Source organism: Ambystoma mexicanum, unplaced genomic scaffold (genome assembly GCF_040938575.1).
Source record: "Ambystoma mexicanum isolate Mex_15411 unplaced genomic scaffold, UKY_AmexF1_1 Mex_scaf118, whole genome shotgun sequence".
In the NCBI taxonomy this organism is placed as follows: domain Eukaryota; kingdom Metazoa; phylum Chordata; class Amphibia; order Caudata; family Ambystomatidae; genus Ambystoma; species Ambystoma mexicanum.
Genome location: NW_027182345.1, coordinates 527,360 through 533,851, shown reverse-complemented (window position 1 = coordinate 533,851; position 6,492 = coordinate 527,360). Strand labels below are relative to the sequence as shown.

Sequence of the window (6,492 nt, the reverse complement as noted above, 5' to 3'; positions counted from 1 at the left end):
TTGGTAAAATACAGTGAGGTTTCCATTGCAAGAATTCATACATTTCGTATCACATGTAGATCTTGGAACATGGAAAAAAATCTTTTGTCAAATGCACAAATTCTGCAAAATGTAACTGCTTCTCTACTGCAGTTTGTTGATTTTGTGCTAAGAGCATAGTTAAACCCAATTGTTCATTCTTTTGTATATGAAATGATGATATATCTTATTGTTTCTTACAGTGCATTGGGTTGAAAAACATTTTAACAGGATCTATTGAAGAGGGTATATGGTTATGAAACAGGGACTTCTTGAACTGCATTCCTACGCTCTACCACTGAGTTAAACCCTTGAATGCTGAAAACTGCCCTTTTTTAAAAAGGTGATAGAGTGGGTGACTGTATGGAACTTGTAGAACTAATGACATCAGAGCACTTCTGGTCAGCTGTATAAATTAATACATTTCATTAAGGGCATATTATTGGTTTCCACCACAGTTTTATAACATTCATAAGAGCTTCCAATGGACTATTTCAAACTGATCATATCACCAGTAGAACTTGGGTGAATGTAAAACACAGCTTGTATCATATGAAGAAATCCTAAACAGCTTAATGGTGTTTACCTTATGTTTCAGGTGATGATCAGGAGTATTTCAAATGTTGAAATGTGTTGCTCATTACATAAAATGCTAAGATTGTAAATGTTTACTTCAATTTATTTAATTAAAAACATATTTCTACAGGTAAAATAGTTAGACAATGGGGCACCCACATTTGAACTAGGGACCTTTTGATCGGCAATGAAATGCTCTACCCCTGAGCTATACCCCCATTTCTGAAATGTTCACCTTTATTTATTCAGTAATATGTACAAAGTGGAAGCAACATGCAATCACCATCAAAGCAATGCATTTTCAGCCACCAAACCCTCCTTATAAGTATATGGGGTGCAAAGGATATCCTTTATCTGCCTTGGTAAAATACAGTGAGGTTTCCATTGCAAGAATTCATACATTTCGTATCACATGTAGATCTTGGAACATGGAAAAAAAATCTTTTTTCAAATGCACATATTCTGCAAAATGTAACTGCTTCTCTACTGCAGTTTGTTGATTTTGTGCTAAGAGCATAGTTAAACCCAATTGTTCATTCTTTTGTATATGAAATGATGATATATCTTATTGTTTCTTACAGTGCATTGGGTTGAAAAACATTTGAACAGGATCTATTGAAGAGGGTATATGGTTATGAAACAGGGACTTCTTGAACTGCATTCCTAGATCTACCACTGAGTTAAACCCTTGAATGCTGAAAACTGCCCTTTTTTAAAAAGGTGATAGAGTGGGTGACTGTATGGAACTTGTAGAACTAATGACATCAGAGCACTTCTGGTCAGCTGTATAAATTAATACATTTCATTAAGGGCATATTATTGGTTTCCACCACAGTTTTATAACATTCATAAGAGCTTCCAATGGACTATTTCAAACTGATCATATCACCAGTAGAACTTGGGTGAATGTAAAACACAGCTTGTATCATATGAAGAAATCCTAAACAGCTTAATGGTGTTTACCCTATGTTTCAGGTGATGATCAGGAGTATTTCAAATGTAGAAATGTGTTGCTCATTACATAAAATGCTAAGATTGTAAATGTTTTCTTCAATTAAAAAAATATTTCTACAGGTGAAACAGTTGAACAAGGGGGCACCCAGATTTGAACTAGGGACCTCTTGATCTGCAGTCAAATGCTCTACCAATGATCTACACCCCCAGTTCTAAAAAGTTCACCTTTATTAATTCAGTAATATGTACAAAGTGCAAGCAACATGCAATCACCATCAAAGCATTGCATTTTCAGCCACCAAACCCTCCTTATAAGTGTATGGGGTGCGAAGGATGTCCTTTATCTGCCTTGGTAAAATACAGTAAGGTTTCCATTGCAAGAATTCATACATTTCGTATCACATGTAGATCTTGGATCATGGAAAGAAAATCTTTTGTCAAATGCACAAATTCTGAAAAATGTAACTGCTTCTCTACTGCAGTTTGTTGATTTCGTGCTAAGAGCATAGTTAAACCCAATTGTTCATTGTTTTGTATATGAAATGATGATATATCTTATTGTTTCTTACAGTGCATTGGGTTGAAAAACATTTAACAGGATCTATTGAAGAGGGTATATGGTTATGAAACAGGGACTTCTTGAACTACACTCCTACGCTCTACCACTGACATAAACCCTTGAATGTTGAAAACTGCCCTTTTTAAAAAAGGTGATAGAGTGGATGACTCTATGGAACTTGTAGAACGAATGACATCAGTGCACTTCTGGTCAGCTGTAAAAATTAATAAATTTCATTAAAGGCATGTTATTGGTTTCCACCACAGTTTTATAACATTCATATGAGCTTCCAATGGACTATTTCAAACTGATCATATCACCAGTAGAACTTGGGTGAATGTAAAACACAGCTTGTATCATATGAAGAAATCCTAAACAGCTTAATGGTGTTTACCCTATGTTTCACGTGATGATCAGGAGTATTTCAAATATAGAAATGTGTTGCTTATTACATAAAATGCTAAGATTGTAAATGTTTACTTCAATTTATTTAATTAAAAACATATTTCTACAGGTAAAACAGTTGGACAAGGGGGGACCCAGATTTGAACTGGGGACCTTTTGATCTGCAGTGAAATGCTCTACTCCTGAGCTATACCCCCATTTGTGAAATGTTCTCCTTTATTTATTCAGTAATATGTACAAAGTGGAAGCAACATGCAATCACCATCAAATCAATGCATTTTCAGCCACCAAACCCTCCTTATAAGTATAAGGGGTACAAAAGATGTCCTTTATCTGCCTTGGTAAAATACAGTGAGGTTTTCATTGCAAGAATTCATACATTTCGTATCACCTGTAGATCTTGGAACATGGAAAAAAAACTTTGTCAAATGCACAAATTCTGCAAAACGTAACTGTTTCTCTACTGCATTTTTTTTATTTTGTGCTAAGAGCATAGTTAAACCCAATTGTTCATTGTTTTGTATATGAAATGATGATATATCTTATTGTTTCTTACAGTGCATTGGGTTGAAAAACATTTAACAGGATCTATTGAAGAGGGTATATGGTTATGGAACAGGGACGTCTTGAACTACACTCCTACGCTCTACCACTGACATAAACCCTTGAATGTTGAATACTGCCCTTTTTTAAAAAGGTGATAGAGTGGGTGACTCTATGGAACTTGTAGAACTAATGACATCAGTGCACTTCTGGTCAGCTGTACAAATTAATAGATTTCATTAAGGGCATATTATTGGTTTCCACCACAGTTTTATAACATTCATAAGAGCTTCCAATGGACTATTTCAAACTGATCATATCACCAGTAGAACTTGGGTGAATGTAAAACACAGCTTGTATCATATGAAGAAATCCTAAACAGCTTAATGGTGTTTACCCTATGTTTCAGGTGATGATCAGGAGTATTTCAAATGTAGAAATGTGTTGCTCATTACATAAAATGCTAAGATTGTAAATGTTTTCTTCAATTAAAAAAATATTTCTACAGGTGAAACAGTTGAACAAGGGGGCACCCAGATTTGAACTAGGGACCTCTTGATCTGCAGTCAAATGCTCTACCAATGATCTACACCCCCAGTTCTGAAAAGTTCACCTTTATTAATTCAGTAATATGTACAAAGTGCAAGCAACATGCAATCACCATCAAAGCAATGCATTTTCAGCCACCAAACCCTCCTTATAAGTGTATGGGGTGCGAAGGATGTCCTTTATCTGCCTTGGTAAAATACAGTAAGGTTTCCATTGCAAGAATTCATACATTTCGTATCACATGTAGATCTTGGATCATGGAAAGAAAATCTTTTGTCAAATGCACAAATTCTGAAAAATGTAACTGCTTCTCTACTGCAGTTTGTTGATTTTGTGCTAAGAGCATAGTTAAACCCAATTATTCATTGTGTTTTATACGAAATGATGATATATCTTATTAATTCTATTATTTCTTACAGTGCATTGGGTTGAAAAACATTTTAACAGGATCTATTGAAGAGGGTATATGGTTATGAAACGGGGACTTCTTGAACTGGATTCCTACGCTCTACCACTGAGTTAAACCCTTGAATGCTGAAAACTGTCCTTTTTTAAAAAGGTGATAGAGAGGGTGACTGTATGGAACTTGTAGAACTAATGACATCAGTGCACTTCTGGTCAGCTGTACAAATTAATACATTTCATTAGGGGCATATTATTGGTTTCTACCACAGTTTTATAACATTCATATGAGCTTCCAATGGACTATTTCAAACTGATAATATCACCAGTAGAACTTGGGTGAATGTAAAACACAGCTTGTATCATACGAAGAAATCCTAAACAGTTTCATGATGTTTACCCTATGTTTCAGGAGATGATCAGGAGTATTTCTAATGTAGAAATGTGTTGCTCATTACATAAAATGCTAAGATTGTAAATGTTTTCTTCAATTTATTTAATTAAAAAAATATTTCTACAGGTAAAACAGTTGAAAAAGGGGGCACCCAGATTTGAACTAGGGACCTCTTGATCTGCAGTCAAATGCTCTACCACTGAGCTATACCCCCTGTTCTGAAAAGTTCCCCTTTATTAATTCAGTAATATGTACAAAGTGCAAGCAACATGCAATCACCATCAAAGCAATGCATTTTCAGCCACCAAACCCTCCTTATAAGTATATGGGGTGCGAAGGATGTCCTTTATCTGCCTTGGTAAAATACTGTAAGGTTTCCATTGCAAGAATTCATACATTTCGTATCACATGTAGATCTTGGAACATGGAAAAAAAATCTTTTGTCAAACGCACAAATTCTGAAAAATGTAACTGCTTCTCTACTGCAGTTTGTTGATTTTGTGCTAAGAGCATAGTTAAACCCAATTGTTCATTGTTTTGTATATGAAATGATTATATATCTTATTGTTTCTTACAGTGCATCGGGTTGAAAAACATTTAACAGGATCTATTGAAGAGTGTATATGGTTATGAAACAGGGACTTCTTGAACTACACTCCTACGCTCTACCACTGACATAAACCCTTGAATGTTGAAAACTGCCCTTTTTTAAAAAGGTGATAGAGTGGGTGACTCTATGGAACTTGTAGAACTAATGGCATCAGTGCACTTCTGGTCAGCTGTACAAATTAATACATTTCATTAAGGGCATATTATTGGTTTCCATCACAGTTTTATAACATTCATAAGAGCTTCCAATGAACTATTTCAAACTGATCATATCACCAGTAGAACTTGGGTGAATGTAAAACACAGCTTGTATCATATGAAGAAATCCTAAACAGCTTAATGGTGTTTACCCTATGTTTCAGGTGATGATCAGGAGTGTTTCAAATGTAGAAATGTGTTGCTCATTACATAAAATGCTAAGATTGTAAATGTTTACTTCAATTTATTTAATTAAAACATATTTCTACAGGTAAAACAGTTGGACAAGGGGGCACCCAGATTTGAACTAGTGACCTTTTGATCTGCAGTGAAATGCTCTACTCCGGAGCTATACCCCCATTTCTGAAATGTTCACCTTTATTGATTCAGTAATATGTACAAAGTGGAAGCAACATGCAATCGCCTTCAAAGCAAAGCATTTTCAGCCACCAAACCCTCCTTATAAGTATATGGGGTGCGAAGGATGTCCTTTATGTGCCTTGGTAAAATACAGTGAGGTTTCCAGTGCAAGAATTCATACATTTCGTATCACATGTAGATCTTGGAACATGAAAAAAAAATCTTTTGTCAAATGCACAAATTCTGCAAAATGCAACTGCTTCTCTACTGCAGTTTGTTGATTTTGTGCTAAGAGCATAGTTAAACCCAATTGTTCATTCTTTTGTATATGAAATGATGATATATCTTATTGCTTCTATTGTTTCTTACAGTGCATTGGGTTGAAAAACATTTTAATAGGATCTATTGAAGAGGGTATATGGTTATGAAACGGGGACTTCTTGAACTGGATTCCTACGCTCTACCAATGAGTTAAACCCCTGAATGCGGAAAACTGCCCTTTTTTAAAAAGGTGATAGAGTGGGTGACTGTATGGAACTTGTAGAACTAATGACATCAGTGCACTTCTGGTCAGCTGTACAAATTAATACATTTCATTAAGGGCATATTATCGGTTTCCACCACAGTTTTATAACATTCATATGAGCTTCCAATGGACTATTTCAAACTGATAATATCACCAGTAGAACTTGGGTGAATGTAAAACACAGCTTGTATCATACGAAGAAATCCTAAACAGTTTCATGGTGTTTACCTAATGTTTCAGGAGATGATCAGGAGTATTTCAAATGTAGAAATGTGTTGCTCATTACATAAAATGCTAAGATTGTAAATGTTTACTTCAATTTATTTAATTAAAAACATATTTCTACAGGTAAAACAGTTGGACAAGGGGGCACCCAGATTTGAATTAGGGACCTTTTGA

At 35.1% G+C, this 6,492-nt stretch overlaps 1 non-coding gene across 1 annotated transcript; it reads right to left on the bottom strand.

The window, feature by feature from the left end:
- Positions 1 to 4,542: 4,542 nt before the first annotated feature.
- Positions 4,543 to 4,614, bottom strand: TRNAC-GCA (transfer RNA cysteine (anticodon GCA)). Its single transcript has one exon. It is a non-coding gene; the product is annotated as a tRNA-Cys (tRNA).
- Positions 4,615 to 6,492: the final 1,878 nt, after the last annotated feature.